The sequence below is a fragment of the Chrysemys picta genome, chromosome 4 (assembly GCF_011386835.1).
Source record: "Chrysemys picta bellii isolate R12L10 chromosome 4, ASM1138683v2, whole genome shotgun sequence".
NCBI classification, from domain to species: Eukaryota; Metazoa; Chordata; order Testudines; family Emydidae; genus Chrysemys; species Chrysemys picta.
Window position 1 is genome coordinate 127,810,205 of NC_088794.1, and position 23,018 is coordinate 127,833,222.

The 23,018-nt window shown below is 45.7% G+C and overlaps 1 protein-coding gene across 18 annotated transcripts in view; it reads right to left on the reverse strand.

Annotated features, from left to right (window-relative positions):
* The window catches only part of DICER1 (dicer 1, ribonuclease III), a 98,640-nt gene extending 81,343 nt beyond the window's left edge, over positions 1 to 17,297 (reverse strand). For 4 of the 18 annotated variants that reach the window (XM_065593542.1, XM_065593544.1, XM_065593541.1 and 1 more), the window contains exon 1: positions 17,188 to 17,243. The gene's annotated coding sequence lies outside the window, so the exon portion shown is untranslated. Of the gene's footprint in view, positions 1 to 16,539; positions 16,564 to 17,067 lie in introns of those variants that run through there. The other 14 variants (XR_006176507.2, XM_042858675.2, XM_005307506.4 and 11 more) reach the window with 9 other exon arrangements.
* Between the last annotated feature and the right edge of the window lie 5,721 nt (positions 17,298 to 23,018).

Consider the following 23,018-nt stretch of genomic DNA (forward strand, 5'->3'; position numbering starts at 1 on the left):
CTCCAGCCCCCTAATCATTTTTGTTACCCTCTTTCCAATTTTCCACATCCTTCTTGTAGTGTGGGGCCCAAAACTGGACACAGTACTCCAGTTGAGGCCTCACCAATGCCGAATAGAGGGGAATGATCACGTCCCTCGATCTGCTGGCAATGCTCCTACTTATACAGCCCGAAATGCCATTAGCCTTCTTGGCAACAAGGGTACACTGTTGACTCATATCCAGCTTCTCATCCACTGTAACCCCTAGGTCCTTTTCTGCAGAACTACTGCCTAGCCACTCAGTCCCTCGTCTGTAGAGGTGCATGGGATTCTTCCGTCTTAAGTGCAGGACTCTGCACTTGTCCTTGTTGAACCTCATCAGATTTCTTTTGGCCCAATCCTCTAATTTGTCTAGGTCCCTCTGTATCCTATCCCTACCCTCCATCTTATCTACCACTCCTCCCAGTTTAGTGTCATCTGCAAACTTGCTGAGGGTGCAATCCACGCCATCCTCAAGGCAGTGGGTCTCAGGCATCAGCTTCGGCCCCGAGCCCCAGCAAGTCTAATGCCAGGCCCAGCAACCCCATTAAAACAGAGCCCTGAACCACTCTGGGGTCACAACCCACAGTTTGAGAACCACTGGACTAGATGATGATGGTCCTTTCTGGCCTTAGAGTCTTTGAGTCTGTTATTTTTAGTTAATGTTATAAAACACATGCTGAAGATGAAAATTTGTATTAACTACTCTCTGTGTTATAAAATGAGATTAAAAAGTGTTTAAATACAACTTCCTTTGTACTTTAGTTTTTTCTTGTTCCTTTAGAGTCAAGCTATATTTGCTCTTCAAATGCTTTAAATTATAAATTTACATATTCAAAGTTGTTTAGCAACATAGCAATCCGTTTTCTTCTATTTAATCCTATGGCACTAAGTCAGGAATTTTCAATGTAAACAGCAAGAGGAGACTTGAAGTCTAATTGCATACATTTTTAGAGGTGTAAAAGCCCTACTTCTTACAACAAAGTGTTCACATAAATATTTCACAAAAAAGTGTTCAATAGAACCGTGAAATATTACAGATGTTAACTCTCAAACTGTTACTTGTGAAACTAGCTCCAATAATGTCAGTAACTGCCAGTAAGGCTGACATCAATTATTCAGCCTGTAAATACAAACTGATAAACTAAACTACAATCTACACAAACCACGCAAGCATTAACCCCAATAATGGCTTCCAAATAACCAACATTGGAAGCGACTCAATTTAGTTTTTGATGGAATTCTGGTAAAAGGCTCCTATCTCACCCATGCTATCCCTCGTAACCCATTTATCTCCTTTTCATATATTATAAAGTTTGTAGCCTCTCCTATTAAAGATTGCAACCAACTTTCATTATGAAGCCCTATTTGGGGCCCCCTAAAACTATGGCTTGGAAATTTTCCATGACCTGAAATTTTCCACTTTTGCTATTAAGACAAAAATATTTCTGCAATATCGGGGGAGGGAGGAAAGAGAAGAGGCTGTTTTTAACCTGTAAGTCACTAAAAAGTTACCCTGATTTGTGATTTTCACTTTTATTTATCTCAATCTAGCTCACCTTGTAGCTACTGCTTACAATTTCCCATACAGTTCATGATTTTTGTTGTGGATAGTTTGGGATCAAAGATGATTAATTTCAAAACGGGAGTTAAGGGCCCATTTGCTTATAGTTATTTCAAGGGGGTATGGTCTGGGTGTCTCACCCGGGCATTACCCTAGCCTTCACCAGAGCCCACCCCCTACTCCGAGTAGTAAGTGTCTTAAATCTTAGGTATGTAGATGCATAAAATAGATCACGCATGGAAGGAGGAAAAAAATGGGATGAAGGAAGATGCACAACTTTTAGGTTAGCATATTTAATTTATGTTCCTTTATGTACTCACTCTCTCTAAGTTTGAGAGAAAAGGAGCGGAATGGATATCTTAAGCCCTTGAATTAAGGTTTAAAATATCTTCCTATAGGGATCCTTATCTATGATGTCATGACTGCATAATATTGATGGATAATTTGGATTCTAGAGTTACATAATTAGGAAAAAAAGAACCTAACATTCACCAAATGTCTGCAAAATGCTTGGACAAAGGAAGACCTTGCACCTCCAAATAAAATGGTTACTCACCTTTTTGTAACTGTTGTTCATGTCCATTCCAAGCAGGTATGTGCACACCACGTGCTCACCAGCTGGAAGATTTTCCCCTAGCAGCGCCATAGGGTCGGCCTATGCGCCCCCCGGAGTGTAGCCTTCATGGCACCCTATGTAGGGGCCCGCTGACCCTCCACCCCCTCAGTTCCTTCTTACCGCCGGTGACGGCTAGCTAGAACTTTGCTCGCTCTCGCAGCTAGGGGGAAATCTTCCGGCTGGCGTGCACACAGTTGCTTGGAATGGACATGAACAATCACTCGAAGAAGATCCCCACCTTATTTGGAGAACTGTCCCAAAAAATGTAAATGTATAGTCATTAACAGATCCATATAAGCAACTGGATTTCTTCTTCTGCAGAGAAAGAGGCTAGTGGCAGTCCAAAATTTTCCCCCTTCAATTCTTTTACACAGAAGGTACTATTATAGCAAGGAGGAGAAGGGAGGTAAGGAAGGTCCTAAAGAACTTTGGCACTCTCCAAAAATCTTAAGATGGTCCTGTAGCCAGAAGCTTAAGCCAAATGTGGAGAGAAGAATTGTTTAGCAAGCACGTCACAAAATACTAAAGCCTTCTCGGTTTCTGTGTGGAGCAAATAAAACCAAAGTGATTTAAACGATTTTATTTAATGACAAACTAAATTATAAATACTGTATTTTGGTAGGGGAGAGGAGGGGAACAGGTGTTAAATACCACTACTAGTAGGTCTTTTATTTGAGATTTACAGAACTGCTACAAGCAAAAAACAAAACAATGAAAATTAGGGCCTTGACCTGCAAAGACGGAGGCCATGTTTACACTACAAAGTTAAGTCAACTTTCTGTAAACTGACATCGAGCCTCCAATTTAAGCAAATCAATCCTGCGGGTCCACACTACACTCGTTGAGTCAGCGGGATGTAGGTCTTGCTAGTGAGGATGCACTGACACATGGAGCACTGCACTATAGGTAGCTATCCCACAGCGCACCTAGCTGAGTAGAATTTTGGGTTGGGCTTGCAATGCCTTATGGGACCAAAACATTGGCATGGGTGGTTATGGAAACATGGTGTTAGCCTCCCATGATGGCACTTACCTCCCTCCCTCTCTGAAATCAACAGTAAACAAGCCAAGCCTTTTTCACACCTTTTTTCGTAAGCCTGGATTATCCACACGGATACCATAGCACGAGAAGCATGGACCCCACTCAGCTGTACACTGTTGTTGTGAGCATTACAAACACCTTGCACCTTATCCTGCAGCATCTACACAGCCTATACTGGAGCCGCCGTGTGGAACAATGTGATGTCACACAAGCAACCCTGCTGGAAGACAGGGCGGAGCAGTTGGCAGTTGCTGGCAACAGTCACGCATCACCTTGACACTGCTGAGTGCCATTTCTGGGCCCGGGAAACTAGTACTGGCTGGTGGGACCGCATCATTATGCGCCCATTGTGTATGGGGAGACTATGGCAAACCAGTAAAGTGCCTAAAACCACTATGGCTTATTGTTAAAGGCGGCCAATCAGGAAGCTGTAAATTGGCCATTCAGCAATCTCAGCTTGACCAAGGCAGGAGGGGAGGGGGTTTGGGGGTGCCACAGCAAGGGCAGCTTGACCCCACGTCCTTCCTGATAAGAATTGTGTTAAAGTTGCTGATACATTCATTTTAAAAGAGCAGGATGTACCCCCAGGAATGTCTATTGGGGTCTCAAGGCTGCAGGCTCTGGAAAGACCCACACCTAGTTAATCAATAATCAGAAGGAGCCTCTTGCTTGCCCATGGGAACTGCTTGCTTGACAAGTTTTCTTTAAGGGACATGTCATTGCATTACTATAATGTATAAATAAGGGGAAAAAGCTTGAGATGGGGGGGGACCTCTTTGGGACTGGTCTCTCCCTCTGGATGCATCTTGTGTACCCCACTGGCAGACGGGCTGCCACTGTGCCACTCGAGAGCCTCATTCAGCTTTGTTAATTAAAGGGTTGGGGGTATTTTACTAATTTTGTTGCGGACGTGTGTAAGTGCTTGAGTCTAAAAGTTTAGCTTTAAGTGGAAGCACTGTTGTGTTGTCCTGTTTGTGCCAGCCCTCTATCCGTCGGACAGCCATGTCTCCCAATTTATTTCCTGACACCTCCTTGCACAGTAAAAGTTACCAAGAGCTTTGGGTTGAAAGAACCCTGGGTAACAATGGGATGACAGCAGTGGCTGCAGAACTTTTGAATGCATAAGGCCACTTTCCAGGAACTGTGTGAAGAGCTCTCCCCAGCGCTGAAGCGCAGTAATACTGAAATAAGAGCTGCTCTGACAGTGGAGAAGCAAGGGGCAATAGCTCTGTGGAAGCTTGCCCCACTGCCCGGTAACAGTCTGGCACTGCATCATTTTGGAGTGGGTAAATCTATCGTGGGATCCGTTCTGATCCAAGTTTGCAGGCCCTTAACAGACTTCTGCTAAGAAGGGTAGTGGCTCTGGGCAATGTGCAGGACATCGTAATGGCAAAACCATCCACTGGGTTCCCTAACTGCAGTGGGACGATAAATAGAATACATATCCCTATCTTGGCACCAGACCACCTTGTCAAAGAGTACATAAACCAAAGGGGCACGTCTCAAGGGTGTTGCAAGCACTGGTGGATCACAGGGGCTGTTTCACCAACATCGGGAACGGTGTACGACACGCATATCTTTAGGAACACAACAGGTCTGCTCAGAAAGCTGTAAGCAGGGACGGACTTTCTAGACTGTAAAATAACCATTGGTGATGCTGAAATGCCAATCATGATCCTGGGAGACCCAGCCTACCCCTTGCTCCCATGGCTCATGAAGCCATACACTGGCAGCCTGGACAGCAGTAAGGACCGGTTCAATCATAGGCTGAGCAAGTGCAGAATGGTGGTGGAATGTGCCTTTGGACGTTTACAAGGTCACTGGCGCTGTTTGCTTACTAGGTTAGAACCTCAGTGAGAGCAATATCCCCATTGTTATTGCTGCCTGCTGTATGCTCCATAATATCTGTGAAACAAAGGAAGAAAAAAGTTTCCGCCGGGGTGAGGGGTTGAGGCAGATTGCCTGGCAGCCAATTTTGAGCAGCCAGACACCAGGGCAACAACAAGAGCACATCGAGGGGCTCTGCATCTCCATGAGGCTTTGAAAACCAGTTTCAGCAATGAGCCAGAGTAATATGACACTTATCTATGTTGTTCCTTACCAAAGTGTCCCCTCTGTTGCATTTTTTCCCCTGTAAACTCCACCTCCACCAACCACCATTTGTTGATTGACAAAAAAGAGCCTTTTCTCCTCAATCCATTAAGTTTTATTATACACACACACACACACACACACACACACACACACACACAAAAGTAAAATAACCTGGAGCAAAAGGGCTAACACTGGGGGGGGAGGGGGGAACAAGGAAAATTTGCTTACTGTTGTTGCTTACACTGCAACAACAATCAAAGGTGTGGTAATGAGCGCCTTCTGGTCCTTGTACCCTCCCCTGGTGTTGAGTGCAAGGGATACTGAACCACTCCTCCGACACCTCATAGGACATTTGGGCAGGAGAATGTAGAACTGGGTGATGATGGCGGCAGATTCAGCATAGGCTGCAGAGGGACTCTAGCATCCAGCTTCCTTTCTTGAACCTCAACATGTCTGATTGCTCCTTCATAATCCACAGCATCTCTTCCTGCATGGCACACTCTTGTTCCCTGTATGCTCTCCTGTCCACATCCAGGTTCATCCTCCATGCTCTGAGCTCGGTCTTGTCACTCTCGGAGGCATGCATTAAATCTTTTTTTTTCGCCTTCTAATCTGGGAAAGTCTGTGTGAAGGATGCACCGACCGACCAGATTTCAGCAAAGCACAAGGGGAGCACTGACAATGCATACGTTGTTTCTGGTGCAAGGTTAACTTTAATAAATAAATAAATAAAAAATCACCCCTCAATACACTTCACTGCAAGCCACAACATAATCACAACTGCTGGCTATTGCAAGAGTCGGTTTGCTACTTCAACCATGGTGAATAAGACCACGAGGCATGGGCAAGAAGTCTTATGCTGCTGCTTTCATGAAGACATCCCTGGGATCATAGGTTGGAACTTGAAAAAAGGCCCGTTCCCCTAGCAACCTGGATGGTGCTTGAGGACATGCACCAGAGTAAACCTCCCCTCCCCCCACACATAGTTTGTTTTTTTTACATAAGCAGCACTGGGTCGGGGGGGGGGGGGGGAGACAAACAGGAAGCTGCCACCCCCCTTCCCCTCCCCCAATACTGCTTGCAATATACGGTGATCCCCTCCAACCACATCATGTTTGGGAAAAGCATGATTGCGTCACCCATAGTTCACCAAATGGGGGGAAAGGGGGTCGATTACTTGTTGAACAGTTCGCAGTTTTTAAGGGCTAACATTGAAAACGTCCCCGTTTCCCCTAGGTGACCATATACGTTATCACTCTGGGTACAGAGATCTGGCCCTTATGCTACAATGCTGTGTGCTGCAATGATGCCAGCAGAGTTCCCATGGCTGGCCTGTGCCAGCTGACTTGGACTGGGGCTGTGGAGCTGTTTTGTTTCTGTGTAGACTTCTGGGCTTGCGCTGGAGCCTGGCATCTGGACCCTGCAAGGTGGGAGGGTCCCAGAGCTCGGGCTACAGCCCAAGCCCAGAAGTCTACACAACAATGGAACAGCCCCACAGCGCATGCCCTGCAAGCCCAAGTCAGTTGGCACGGGCATCTAGTTGCTCTGTAGACATTCCCTCAATTGCCATTTGTCTAACAAGTTATCTTTGTTACAGTTGAGCAAACTGCATTGTATTTTAATGTTTCAGATACCCATTACACCTAATTTTTTGTTCAGATTCACGAACAAACAAACAAACGTGTAACCCCTACAGCAGGGGTCGGCAACCTTTCAGAAGTGGGGTGCCGAGTCTTCATTTATTCACTCTAATTTAAGGTTTCACGTGCCAGTAATACATTTTAACCTTTTTAAAGGTCTCTTTCTATAAGTCTATGATATATAACTAAACTATTGTTGTATGTAAAGTAAATAAGGTTTTTAAAATGTTTAAGAAGCTTCATTTAAAATTAAATTAAAATGCAGAGCTCCCCGGATGGGTGGCCAGGACCAAGGCGTGAGAGTGCCACTGAAAAATCAGCTCCTGTGCCGCCTTTGGCACGTGCGCCAGAGGTTGCCTACCCCTGCCCTACAGTTTGATTGGAAATGTGTACTCACCATAGGTGCCTTCCCCAACATCACACTCTGCTGTCAATTGGTCCTGTGAAGGGATGTACCAGAGTTAAAAACAGTTCTTGGCTGTCGGGGAGAATGAATCCTCTGCTTGCCTGCCTCACATTCTTCTCCTCCTAGTTAACAATGTCCTCCTCGTTGTTGCTCAAGGTCCCTTGGGAGTGTTCTGGGATAGTGGTGGGGTCGCCACCAAGAATCACATGTAGCTCCTCATAAAAGAAGCACGTCTATGGGGCAGAACCAGAACGAGTGTTTGCCTCCCTTGTCTTCTGGTATGCTTGCCGAAGCTCCTTTATTTTCACGTGGCACTAGGGTGACCAGATCACCAAAGACAAATATCGGGACGCGGGGGGGGGGGGGGGGGTGACGTGGGGGGGGCGTGGCGGGGGGGGTGACGTGGGCGGGGGGCGGGGCCAAAAAAAAAAAAACTTCCTCCGCAAGTGCTGGAGGGAGGCCCGGGAGACTCAGGGGAAGCGCGGGGCCGGGGTGAGTAACAGTCCGGCCTGGCCCCGAGCAGGCAGGACTCAGTCGGGCGGTAGGGAGAGGAGGGGGGCGGCCCGCGGGGCCAGGAGGCGGCTGTTCTCCCCCCCGGGCAGCGGGACTCGGGAGCAGCCGCTGCTGCAGCTCCCACTGCCGCGGGGGAGGAAGCGGCCATGGCGCTTGGCGCCCGCGGCTCTGGCGCCCCCGAACCCCCCGAGCCGGGGCCTGCTGCGGGGACCCAGCAGCGCGCACGCTGCGCCCAGCCCCTGGCCAGCGTCTGGGCTGCTGCCCAGCTGGTGCTATCGCGCGGCGGCCCTGGAGTGGGGGCAGCAGGCCCCAGCCCCCCCGTCCCGCAGGGGAACGAACGGGGCTGGGCGGCCGATGCCTCCACCCCGGGGCCACCGCGCGATAGCACCAGCTGGGCAGCCCAGACGTGCCTAGCCAGGGGCTGGGCCCAGCGTACGCGCTGCTGCAGGCCCCGGCTCGGGGGGTTCGGGGGCGCCAGAGCCGCCGAGCGCCATGGCCGCTTCCTCCCCCGTCGCCTGGCCCCCGCGGGTCGCCCCCCTCCTCTCCCAACCACCCGAGTCCTGCCTGCACTGGGCCAGGCCGGACTGTTACTCACCCCGGCCCCGCGCTGCCTCTGAGTCTCCCGGGCCTCCCTCCAGCACTTGCGGAGGGAGGGGGAATGGTGAGCCCGGGGAAGAGGCGGGGATTCGGGGAGGGAGCCAATCGGGGGAGGAGGGGGCGGAGTCGGGGCGGGGGGGGGGGGGGCACGAGCACTTCCGGGCTCGAGGCTCGGGGCATTTCCTTGTTTGTCCGGTTGTCCCGACCGCACGTCGGTCGGGACGCGGGACAAACAAGGAAATATCGGGACGGTCCCGATAAAATCGGGACGTCTGGTCACCCTACGTGGCACTGCTGCATGTCCCTGGTGTAGTCCTTCGCCCCATGTAATCTTGGCATAGATATCAGCGTTTCTTCTGCTCGATTGGAGCTCTGCCTACACAGACTTCTCCCCACACAGCAATAAGATCCTCCACCTCCTGTGTACTCAATGCTGGAGCGCGTTTACGGCCTTGAGTCTCCATGATCAGCTGTGCTGGCCAACTCTCCATGCTTATAAAACAGGAAACGAAAATTCAAAAGTTCCCGGGGCTTTAACAGGGGAGCTGCTGTTTCCTGTGTACCTGGCTGGCATACAGTGGAGTTGAAAGTGCTCTCCAGAGCGGTCACAGCGGAGCACTGTGGGACACCTCCTGGGGGCCAATTCATTTGAATTACACAACGCAGTGTCTACACTATCCCTATGTCGACTCGTGGATGTCGAATTAAGAGATATGCCTCTGACAGAGGTGGAGTACAGAAGTTAACTTTAGAGGCCACCTAGGTCGGCAGAAGGGGCTCGGTAGTGTAGACACATATTATTAGATAGGTTGACATAAGCCAGGTTAAGTCTAAGTTTGTAGTGTAGACCAGGCCAGAAGCAAGTACATAGCTTAACTCACATGACTAGTGCCATTGAAGTCAATGGGACTACTCATATGCTTAAAGATAAGCATGCTATGTGCATCAGGCACTAAAGCTGCATTTTTATTAAAAATTTCTTAGTGACATTAAATCTTTGTCATTTCAAAACAAAACTGCTGCAGCATTAACAATGAAAAGTTATTTAGACTTTCAGTACACTAACAAAGTTACTGTGAACTTTTTTGTACACAGGCCAAAATTTTCAAACACTGAAATCTAAAATTAGATTCCAAAGCCCATACTTAGGCACCTAAGGCTGACACTGTCAAAAGCACTTAAGTGACTTTGGAGCATAAGTCCCATTAATTTCAAATGATAAAGCCTGGTAGAGGAATACAACAAGGTTGAAGCTGTTCAGCTTTCTTGATTTGTGGAAATTCAGTGTGTCAGAAGATGGTGCTACTGGTAAATATAGTGCAGACTATTTGCTAATCAATTTTGTGTTATTCTCATGGTCAGGATATTAATGAGATCTTAATCTTTCCATAGATCATCCTGTTAAATGAGAAACTTCTTAGAAAAAAAGATAGTATAATTTTAGATTTTACATATAACAATTAGGAAACTAGAGAAACAAGTACAAAATATCCACTTTAGCAATTTAAGACTTCAAAATGGAAAGTATAAACACTAGCAACATGTACGTTTAAAAAATTTTTTTTAAATCATGATTTTTATCCACCCTGCTCTGTTACTACTCCTTTCCAGACTTGCTTTGAGTAACCAAAAGCTTAGACGTGGGAGTTTCCAAATTTAAACCTTTGTTATTAGATTTTACAGTAGCTAGCTTTTTGCTTATGAAGCTGCTGAAATCTTTCATTAGATAGCCAAATACACTAGTTTGTTCAATCTAGTTGCTTCTTCCCAGATGATATATTAGACAGAAAATCTTCAGAATACTTACTTTGGTCCAAATCATGGCTTTACCTAGCCAATTTTTGTGACATAAGCAGCTCAAGATGACTGCACCAGCTATCCTAATCAAGCATCTCTCTTTACAAAAAACAAGCTAAGTATCTAAATGGAAAGTGAGAGAAAGGGAGGAGTGTGGGATATAGAATTAATTGAATAAAGGAAAGAGGGTATTTTATATATCATGGAACATGAAGCTACTTAGCTTGAGAGAGAGATTTGGATAACAGGCTTTTGACTGTTACAGAGAAACACACACTAACTTATCTTCTGTCCTGCTGTCTTGTGTTAATGGTCTTGCTCTAATGGCAATAAATGTAGAGTTCCAGAAGCAAGTCCCTTATTGATTATTCAGGGAGAGAGTGATTGAGTTTAGTAGGGGAGAACATTAGTGGTGGTGGGCAGCAGGGAGAGAATGGACTGATGGACATTTTTAGAAATTATAAATATTCTTGGGAATCAACTTCCATTTTTAAAATAGTTAGACATATTGCTTGAAACCCTGCCAGAAAAAAACACCTGCTGCCTGTCCCAGCCACAACATACACTAAATGCTATCCAGTAATTCCTTGTAGGCCCTTATCCACTGAGATAAAGGCAATCAGGCTGTCTGTAAACAGAATTACTGAAACCATTACTTTCCTTACTGGAACTCCCCTTCCATTCTGCATAAGTAAAATGCAGTCCTGAACAGACTGCAGTTTTGCCAGAGCACTCATTATTAACCAAGACACAGGTTTCACATCTCAGGTCCTACACAAATAAAGCACTAACTATGTGAAGTAAGCCACAGAGAAAATTACTTGTCCTTTGGGACCTGACTGCATGTCTTTCCAAGACCAATGAAGCTCATAAACCTTTTTGGCATTCTCCCAGTTCCTTTCAATGAACTACTTCAAGGTAAAGTACAGGCCTAGAGCGCCTATAATCTTCCAAAAAAACACCTGCTCCTCCAAAATTTTGTCATCTGTTACAGCTCACGCTTTTTCCCCAAAAGATCCCAGTAGGAAAATTCCTGATTAAATGCTCTAGTTACCACTGTTCAAGAGAAATTCCACCATACTGAGCATCTTCTGATGGCTTCCCAACTACTTTCAATTCTGTCTAATTGAATTTATTTATTTATTCAAAGCATAATCCTAGGATTTAAAATACCTTGATCCAGCCTTGTGAATTGAACTGATCCAAATTTAAGATATATTAACAGCAAGTGGTAATTTTAACTTTCAAAGGGTGAATTGTCCTTGATGTCTTACTCCTGTGAAGAGTGGATTAGGGGGACCTACCTCAACTAAAATTTAAGCGCTTTGAAGGTAACCTGCAAAGTTCACTGTGCTTTTTTGCTTCTCTACAATTTATAAAATCTGAAAGATGTTTTTGTCTTAAACAAAAGATTCAGGTGGCCCAATCCGGAAGCCCATGGTGACTGGAGAACTAATGATATTATAATATATGAATTAGGAGAGTGAAAGCTGAGCAACTGAAAAAGGAAGGAATTTTTAGAATGGCTGTTAAAAATAATTTGGTTTTGTTAACACCTGTTTAACACCAGTTAATAATGAACATTCTGAAGAAAGGAAGTCCTAGCCAAAAATTGTACATCCCTGCCACTTCAATCAAGACGGCTCACAATACACCTGCTCTGAGACAACCAAGAAGTACTCCAGCAACAGTGGCAAGACCAATTTTAGTAATCCAAATACTTCTAATTTTTTCCCTTTTTAGAAAGAACTTTTCAGGCCCTCTTTACACAGTATAAAGCAATAAAAATGGTAGAAGCCACTTCTTAAAAAAATCTGCTGTAGGGAACCTTTGCATCTCCCTCTTGCATCCATGTATGCAACTCAGATAGCACCATTGTTTTTAAAATCTTGGAGATAACCACACTTATTGCTATCCCCATAAATTAAAAAAACCCACACCAAGCATCCTCGATTAGTGATCATACTTTTAACTACATGGCACACACAAATTTCAAACTAACATTTTTAAGGGCCTGTTGCCTAAGAAAATTCCCAAGTAACATGTTTTACTACCAATTTGTATTACATTTATATCTACAGGCATTATCATCTAGACAACGTACAATCACAGTAAAAGACAATCCCTGCTCCAAAGAGCTAACAATATAAATTGAAAGGATATACAAAGGAAAGAAGGAAAAATAGGTGCACAGATGCTAGGTAACTTCCCAAGGTCACACAGCAGTTCAGTGACAGAGCTAGGGATAGTCCCCAGGTCAGCAGCCTATCCACTAAACCAGGGGTAGGCAACCTCTGGCACGTGTGCCGAAGGTGGCAAGCGAGCTGATTTTCAGTGGCACTCACACTGCTTGGGTCCTGGCCACTGGTCTGGGGAGCTCTGCATTTTAATTTAATTTTAAATGAAGCTTCTTAAACATTTAAAAAACCTTATTTACTTTACATACAACAATAGTTTAGTTATATATTATAGACTTATAGAAAGAGACCTTCTAAAAACATTAAAATGTATTATTGGCACGCAAAACCTTAAATTAGAGTGAATAAATGAAGACTCGGCACACCACTTCTGAAAGGTTGCCGACCCCTGCTCTAAACAAACCCAAGCCCAGAAAAGTTTATAATAGAGTTTACACACACACACAAAAAAAAAAAAACACCCCACACACATGAGAACATGTTATGGTCACATCTTTAAAAATGCTCCTCTATCCCTATATTGTGAGGTAACAATTATTCTCATATTACATAAGAGAAACAGAAGTGCAGAGAAGTTAAGTGAATTGGCCAAGGACACACTGAGTCAGGATGAGTTGGAAGAAAGCAACACATAATCTAGTCTCCACACAACAAGATTGTTGCAGACAACCTAAGAAGCGATATTACTATTTTTCTGCCTCTTTCCTGCACACTAGCAAAAAGACATGTTTGTTGTCACTGCTGTTCCTGAACATAAGCAGGCGCATCAACGAAAGCAACCTTCTTGAGGCTTATGTTACAGCTCCTCTACCCCAAGAGTATCAGCAATATGAAACTTAGCAGCTTACATTGATCTAACTCAGTAAGCATCTACACTAAAATGTTGCTCCTGCCAATGTAACTTGCCCACTATGCCAACTTAACTCCACCTCTGTGAGAGGTGTAGTGCTTAGATCATCATAGTTAGGTCGATGCAGAGTCAGTGCAGACACTGCATTGCTTACATCGACTGTTACCACCTTTCATAAGCTGTCCCACAATGACAGTTAAATCAGTGCAAGCACTCCTGGTAAGTATGTGCACTGCCAGTACAAGGAGTGTAGTGTGGACATGCAAAAACAATTTAATTACTGCAGTGGCTGTATGTTGACATAACTTAAGTGGGCATGATTTTGTAGTGTAGACATACCCTTACAAAATCAGATCAATTTCACTAAACTGATGCAATCTGTAGTAAAGAGCAAAAGCAGCAAGAGATGATCCTGGGCATACCTGCTAACCCTTCAAACCTGAAAATGTGTGACAACTGACCAAACTGTGGAACACCTGAGTTTTCTAGTGTGCTGCTCTATAAATGAGTAACAAAAAACAGTTTTACATTGTGTAAACTAACCATCTTTTAAACAGAAAACTGAAACTAGAAATTTCATCATGTACAACCATAAGGCTCTTCCCGCATAAGTCACCAGCACCATTTGAATACTAGACCTTCAGATTCCCACCACAAGCCTCTATCTTTTGAGCTAAAGTAGTACTCTACCCCTATGTCAGCCTCTCTCATCCAGTTTGTCATGACTCCTAGGGGAGTTATAAAGTGTTAGAAATTTTATTACAATCTAAACCAAAGAAAATATCATTTCCCCATTCACACATACCCTTACCCTTCAAGCTCAAGTGTTCTCTTTCATCCTCTTGAAAGACAAACACAAATTAAATAGGCTTGTTAAAAATTGATGCACTTACATAAAATAAGAGTAAAAAATGTAAGAGGATTGTGAATGTTTTTTACTTCAAAAAAGGGGTGGTAATCTGAAAAAGGTTGAGCAACTCTGTTCTACATGAACTAAGCACGAGAAGGAGACGGGACACATTATCAGTAAGTGACACAATATTTCTCAAATAGCAGCAGAATTTTGGAGATTATGACCCTCTGGTTCTGGGAGTGGAATAAAGGATCCATCATACTAGATCAGACCAGTGGTCCATCTATTCTAGTATTCTGTCACTAACAGTGGCCAGTACCAGATACTTTAGATGAAGATACAAAAGACCAAGAAAACAACCAAGAAAAAAATAACTAATAGGTAGTTATTCCGAACAGTCAGAGATTAGATTATGCATGAGGGTTTATATTCTTCCCAAAACTCTTGCCTATACTCTTCATATTTACAATAACTAGTTATCCATATAGCTGTATAATTTTTTTTAATCCTCTTAAGCTCTTGCTCTCAACTATATCATGCAGTTAGACCTACAGGCTAATCACACATTGTGTGAAAAAGTATTTCCATTTATCATTTTTAACTTTCAATCTCTCAGTCTCTCCAGTTGTCCTATTGTTCTTATACTAAGAAAAAGAATAGACAAACATTCCTGATTTACTTTCTCCTGTGGTTAGCATGGCATTTAGTGAGAAATAGGAACATTAATTTGATAAACACATAATGAAAGAGTGTGGATGAATTGGTAAGGCTCATGCTCTACCCTCAGCTCTGCTGGAAATGACCTCAAGTTAGCTATCTGTAAAATGGGAAGGAATGATATTTTACAGACCTCTTGAGCAGGATATAAGGCCTTACTCAATAATAAAGGCTATGAAGTGAGCAGAAATATGGATATAAAATTTTGAACTCCAGGCTCAGTGCCTAGAATATTTGAATGGGGAACTCTCTCATTAGTGCAATCTAATAGTTTTGAGCACCATTATCTCTATGAATTAAAAGTGAAGGAACAGGGGGAAAAATCACAACTTTTTACTGGGTGAGCTACTTAGGACTAAAGAGGAACATTTTCATATTTTTCATTAAGTACTACAGATTGTGACCCCACAGATGTGACCAGTGTAGAAAGTCCTTCCCTCTAGAAAAGTATTTTAAAATAGGTTTCAGAGTAGCAGCCGTGTTAGTCTGTATCCGCAAAAAGAACAGGAGTACTTGTGGCACCTTTAGAGACTAACAAATTTATTAGAGCATAAGCTTTCGTGGACTACAGCCCACTTCTTCGTATGCATCCGAAGAAGTGGGCTGTAGTCCACGAAAGCTTATGCTCTAATAAATTTGTTAGTCTCTAAGGTGCCACAAGTACTCCTGTTTTATTTGAAAATATACTCAGTTCCTATATGTGCCTACATCAAACCATCAAAAAAGACCCATTATTAAAAATATGTATGTAACACTACTTCTGTACATAGCACTTCACAAATATAAAAGACATGTTCATTGTCCCAATGAATTTAACAATCTAGCAGAGAAAAACAAGACACAGGACAATGGTTCAGAAGAGGGAGGATGAGCATTACTAAACATATACTGACTGGCTGACTAAAGATATAGGTCAAGGTTTTTTTCACTTTTGTGGGGGGGGGGGGGGGGGAGGGAGAAGAGGTGCCTAGATTTGTAAACTAAATTGCCAGGAACTTTCTCACCCACTAATGGAATGCATTGTCACTGGGCTTAAACAATCATTTGATGTTTAAAAAAATGAACAGCCATAACTACTAATATTAAAGTTAACCTAATCAACCTAATCTTGCATCTGAAAAAGAGGTTTTTTTTTACCCACAAAAGTTTATGCCCAAATAAATCTGTTAATCTTTAAGGGGCCATCGGACTCCTTGTTGTTTTTGTGGATACAGACTAACACGACTACCCCCTGATACCTAATCAACAAGATACCTTCTACCGAAGAAGGCCTGTTACCTCTGGAAGAAAACCAATACACAAAGAAGCGTCTGAGTTTGTTTCAGGTTATATCAATACATGACCCACTTTTTTTCCCCCCTACTGTAGACCTTTCTATAGCATATGGCACTAGAATATCCAAACGCTTTAATGGCACTACTTTCACTTTGTAATATGTTACAGACAGGTTTTGGAAGAGGATCTTTCAATGTTATCACTGTATATTTACAGCATACAGCCCCCCCCCCCCCCCGCCCCCGCCGTTTCAACTGGGGGAGGTGGCGAAGGAAGCGAAAGATAATAAAGATCCTTAAAATATTACTCTTGGCGAGTTTTAAGTTATAACTACTTCCCTCCTCCGCCCGCAACTCATACCCAGAACAAGGGCCCCTTTAGCAGACGGTCCCTGAGTAGCGGTGGGGAAACAGCTCCCGGGAGCCACAGGCCTGTTGTCTGAGCGGGCAGCGGTGTCCGGGACGGGGCCCAGGAGCCGAGCGCACACGCCCCAGCAGGCCCCAAGTGCTGCTGGCCTTCGGGCGAGAGAAGACAAAGCCAGCGAGAAGGGCTGGGACGCAGGCCCCCGTCAGAGACCCTTCGCCGTGGGCGCCACTGAGCCGGGGCCACGGCGGCAAGGGGGATGGCTGGGCCCGGGGTAGGCAGTGCCAGGCGGGGGGCTATGCCGGGGGCCCTGCGCGGCTCCGGCAGGTGGACCATGCGTTGCAGCCGGCGGGAGAGAAGGGAGTCTCAGCCGGGCGCCAAGGACTGGGGAAGGGGGCTGAGCCGCGCACATGTCCGGAGCGGGCCGTGACCACTCGCCCGGCAGAAGCTGCCCATCCCCGGTGCTGGGGCCCCGAGCCCGCCATGAAGCCGTCGACGAGGGCGCATGCCAGGGCCGCCTCCTACCTTCCGGACTGGACCCAGCCCAGAGCTTCCCCGCTACAGGCCGCGTCTCATTGTGCTGCTCCCGCCGCCATTTCCCCGCCGCCGCCTCACTCCCCCCAGCTGTCAGGTTCCTCCATTCACCTGGGCCCGGGACAGCCTCCTGCCCTCCCTTCCCCCTGCGAGGCCGGCCCTACGCAAATAGAGCACCGCCCCGAGCCCTCCGCCCACAACAATAGGCCCGCCCAACGCAGGCAGCGTACTCGTGCTCTGAGAATTCCATCCCCCACAGCTCACACCCTCCACCTCCCCCGTCCATGAAAGGAGTGAGGCGATTGGAGTAAAAAGGGGGGTGAGAGGTCAAAGGTTTACAGGAAGGCCAATTAGGTGACAGGAGACAGCAAACGCTTGAGACGGCTAGAGCATTCCGTGGACTCACGTGTGTTCCTTCTCTCTCTCAATTCCCTGCTGAACTCTATGTGGCGCGAGATAGTATCACACGCCGAAGCCCTCTCCCTGCACAGGTGCGGGACAGCACACGCAGATGCCTCTTCCTACCTCCCTACATAAGGGGGGGGGAGGTTACCGCATAGCTGCCCCCTCCCACTAGGGTTGCCAAGCCTCCAGGATTGTCCTGGAGTCTCCAAGAATTGAAAGATTAATTTTTAATTAAAGATTAGCTTATGTGATGAAACCTCCAGGAATACGTCCAAGCAAAATTGGCATCCTTACCTCCCTATGCGGGGAGGGAGGGTTACCCCACATAGATGCCTCCTCACACTCCCCTGGGCAGTCAGTGGGATGGGGGTATCTCATCATAGAGCTGCCACTCCTATCACCCTGGGCAGTGATGGGGGATGGGGTACAGGAACAATTTGTATAATGGGGGTGCAGAGAGCCATTGAACCAAACTGTAAATCCTGTATATGATGGAAACCACGTCAAGCCAGGGGGTGTGGCAGCATCCCCTGCACCCTTAGTTCCAGCACTTCTGGTGGGGGAGGTCATCACACTGACACAATGGTGTCCTAGTGCAGGGGTAGTCAGTTTTTTGTCAAGGTCTATATTTCTTGGTCAAGGTCCAGACTCCAGAGAAAATAATAAAATAGTAAGTAAGTTAGTAAAATGATTTTGGGTTCTGTTCAAAAGCAACTGCTGGCCCATAGGCCCCCTGTTTACTACCCCTGTCCTAGTGATGATAGTCCCAGAAAAGATTTACCTGGGCCTGGTCAGCATTTGGATAACAGCAGCCCCTTCCTACGGCCTCCTGTAGCCTTGGTGAGCTGCATGAGTTGCTGCTGTGCAGCAGCGTCCAATTGAAGAATCGCAGCCTTGGGATGGTCCATTTTATGTGCAACACAGTTGGAGCCTGAAGACTTGGCCTTCACCACAGCTGTACTCTCACTGGTGGGTGCAGACAAACTGCATGTGTAATACAGTGCATACATGGGGTCATGTGCTTTTTACCTGTACTGCCATTCAAATAGCAAGCATCATCCTTCAACAGACAGGGTGGAACATTGGAACCCAAAGACTCCATGGCAGTTGGTGGCTCAGTAAATGGAACTAGAGGTAGAAAGAATTTTGGAAGCCTGAGGTTCCATGCCATTACCCCCTTCCCTCCCATACACACACTGGGGCGGATAGGCAGGAGACAGGGTGGATTGTTGGAACCAGGATGTACTGTGTCAGTTGGGAACAGCTGATAGATCTCACCCCATTACAAATGCTTCTTTCTAGTCTATTTTCCATCCTAGATGCCAGCAGCAAAATTTTCCTATAAGCCCAGTGTGAGGTATTTTACAGACTTGCCAGCACTTGCACACACTAAATTTTGCATCTCAGGAACTCCACTAAAGTCAGAAATCTAACAGGTATCACTGACCTCAATCATTCTACTTCTGCCAGCTGATCTGTAAGTTTGCCCCTCCCCACATCCTGAGCATTAGCAGAGTTCATTCTTACCTTAACCCTGGGTCCACTGAAGTAATTATTCATTCCTTAATTCACTTCTCATCTACTGCAATTCGCTTTCAATGGCATAATGTGCATGCTGCTGTATATTGTGTCTTCTGCATGTATCTTTGCACTGTAAAATTCAGGAGGCTCAGTAAGCTATAACCAAAAAAATATTGTTTTTCTCTCTGCAGGAATGGGGCAATATCAATCATATTAATTATTAATATTATTAATTTGCATATCTTGGCAGTAACATGAAAGCCAATGGCGATGTCCAGAAGGATACCATGTCACAAAATGGCAACGTTTACATAAGTTTTGGTCATCAAAAATCTACAACTTAAAGGCCAAACTACAAATCTTCAACGCAAATGTTATTTCCAACTCACATGGATATGAAAGCTGGAAATCCACCAAAGGTACAGATGAATGTCTAAATATCTTTGAAAGCAAATGCCTTAGAAAACTATTACATGGAATTAATTTATGACAAATGCTGAGATTCTTCAAAGAGTTCAACAACCCCTTATCTCTAAAGTTATCCAGAAAAGAAAATGAAAATATTTGAAATATGCAAAGCAACTGCCACAGCTGGCATGCCTTTGGGCAGCTGGAGGATCATGCAGAAGGCTCTGACCAAAAGAATCCCTCCTTTCAACATACTCAGAGAGGGAGGGAAAGCATATGGGACTTTACAACACAAAGGACCTGCAAAGAGCGGTCCAGGATAGACAGAAATGACTGAGCCTTATTTGTGCCCAATGTGACATTCAATGACATGGGAAGGATTCAGAATAATTATAATCATTTGTATTGTTGTCACACTCAAAGGTCCCACTTAAGATCAAGGCCACAATTAGGATCAGGCCCATGGTGCTAGGCACTGTGCAAACACATTAGATGATATGTCCCTGCTTCAAGTGCCTACAGTTTGATTTAAGACCAGACACAGCAAGTGAGTGTGACAAACAATAGGAGGAAAGTTGGGGAGGGAAAGAAAGAGAAGGTTACTCACCGTGTACAATAACTGAAGTTCTTTGAGATGTGTGTCCCCTAGGGGTGCTCCACTGTAATTGTAATAACACAGGTATTCATGAATTAACCATAGGTATAACTTGATGGGTTCAAATTATTAACATACTACAGTAGCACCTATAGGCCACAATCAGGATAGAGGCTTCATTGTGCTAGGCACTATGCAAACAAATAGGAAAAAAACGGTTACCTACCTTTCGTAACTGTTGTTCTTCGAGATGTGTTGCGTCATGTCAATTCCATTCTAGGTGTGTGCACACCCACATGAAGAGTTGTCGGCGAGTTTTGCCTTAGCAGTATCCGTTGGGCCAGCTGAGGCACCCTCTACAGTGCCACGCTCATGCCGAGTTGTATCAGGCGCCGCCGGCCCTACGCCCTCTCAGTTCCTTCTTGCAAACAACTCCGACGGAGGGGCAGGAGGGCGGGTAATGGAATGGATATGAGCAACACATCTCGAAGAACAACAGTTAAAAAAGGTAGGTAACCGTTTTTTCCTTCTTTGAGTGCTTGCTCATGTCGATTCCATTTTTGGTGATTCACAAACAGTATCTATGGAGATGGGCTCAGAGTTCACCGCTTGGCGGCTTGCAGTACTGTTCTATCAAAACCAGCATCACCCCAGGCCTGCTGGGTAAGCGCATAGTGACATAGGCGCTGACTCCATGGGTGCTCCGAGCTGGAGCACCCACGGAAAAAAATTGGTGGGTGCTGAGCACCCACTGGCAGCTCCCCGTGGCCCCGCCCCACCCCCCTGCTCCAGTTCACCTCCGCCTCCTCTGCGAGCGCGCCGCCACATCCTGCTTCTCCCCCCTCCCTCCCAGCGCTTGCGCCGTGAAACAGCTGATTCGTGGAGCAGGGAGGGAGGGGGGGAGGAGGGGGAACGCAGTGCGCTGGGGGAAGAGGTTGGGCCGGGGCGGGGATTTGGGGAAGGGATCCAATAGGGGCAGGGAGGGGGCGGAATTAGGGCGGGGACTTTGGGGATGGGGTTGGAATGGGGGCGGAACCAGGAGCGGGGATGGGGTGGAGTCGGGGCGGGGAAAGGGGGCGGGGGGGGCACGGGCACCCATCGGTGCCAGAGAAAGTTTGTGCCTATGTATAGGTGGACGTGAAGGTATGGACCAACGACCAGGTGGCTACCCTACAGATGTCCTGGATAGGCACTTGGGCCAAAAAGGCTGCCAAAGAGGCCTGCACCTGGTAGAGTGTGCGGTGATGATCGCCGGGGGCAGCACCTTTGCTTGATCATAGCAAAGGTGAATGCAGGCAGTTATCCAGGAGGAAATCCTCTGAGTGGAAACAGGTTGACCTTTCATCCTGTCAACCACAGCGATGAATAATTGCATCGACTTGCGGAATGGCTTGATCCTTTCAACGTAGAAGGCCAGAACCCTCCTGACATCTAGGGCATGTAGCCTGCGGTCCCTCCTCCAACTTACGCAGCTTTGGAAAGAAGACCGGTAAGTAAATGTCTTGGCTTGAATGAAACTGAGAGACCACCTTAGGAAGGAAGGCCAGGTATGGTCTGAGCTGGACCTTGTCCTTGTAGGAGACCATGTAAGGCGGCTCCGAGGTGAGCTCCCGAATCTCAGATACCCAGCAGGCTGATGTGACCGTGACCAGGAACGCGACCTTCCAGGAGAGGAGAAGGAGACAGGAGGGAGTCAAAGATTCGAAGGGGGGGCTCGTGAGCTGTGACAGCACCAGATTCACGTCCCACGGAGGACCAGGATCCCTGACGTGCAAGTAGAGGCGCTCCAGGCCCTTGAGGAAACTGGCTGTGATATCCTGAGAGAAAACCGACCTGCCTTCAAGCAGTGGGTGGAAGGCCGAAATGGCCATTAGATGGACCTTGATAGATGAGAGCGACAAGCCCTGATGCTTGAGGTGCAGGAGGTAGTCTAGCATGATCTGCAACAGGGCTCGCTCAGGAAAAAAACCCTTATTTGCCATACAGCAGGTGACTCGCTTCCATTTGGCCAAGTAGGTGGCCCTGGTGGAGGGCTTTCTACTGCCCAACTGGTGTATTGTGAGGCTTATTTAATATATGTAAAGGGTTTTGCGAACCTGAAATGAAAGGTACTATAGAGGAGCAAAATATTTCATCATCTGTGTCACATGGGTGAACCTCTGACTGACATTGAGCACACTGTCCCCCATTATTAAACACAACAAAATGACTAGGTATTGCTTCTAGTGCATACAAGGGGCATCCTTCTGCTTCTTCTTAGAAGAATAATTATATCCTGTGACAGAACCTAGGAAAGAATAGCTGTTCAGTCCTATGCAGTGGGAGTTGTCACAACACATGTGTCTATTTCTCCACTTATGTCTGGAGCACTGGCGGAAATTGGCATTCTTAATAATTTCTGAAGTAGAATTTAGCAGAAAAAACAATCCTTAAAAATTCTTTGCAGGCCACCCTTAAAGAAACAATTTGTTTCTGATTAGGGGAAGTTCAACTAAAGGGTACGTTGGGGAATTAGAGTTCTAAACTGAAAGGTTATTCATGGAAAATAAGCAAAAGGGCCCAGATTCTCAAGGGTATTTAGGCACCTAACACTCACGGATTTCAGTGGGAGTTAGACACCTAAATATCTTTGAAGATCTGAGCTAAGGATTCAGAGAAAGAATTGTGGGCAATTACCTTCATTTCCACACCTCTGCTCCCTCAATCAGTCACAGGAACATTTGATGTAAGGATACAGTAAGGATCACACTTGTGCTGTATTTTATCCTCTTTTATCATTCTGATTTAGGGTGACCAGATGTCCCGATTTTATAGGGACAGTCCTGATTTTGGGATCTTTTTCTTATATAGGCTCCTATTAACCTCCATCCCCTGTCCCAATTTTTCACATTTGCTGTCTGGTCACCCTATTCTGATTGTTTTTCTGTTTTGAAAACACTGATTATTTTAGGACACCTAGTTTGTAAGTAAAATTGATTTTAAATGTTTATCCCCAGACTGTAAATTCAGATAA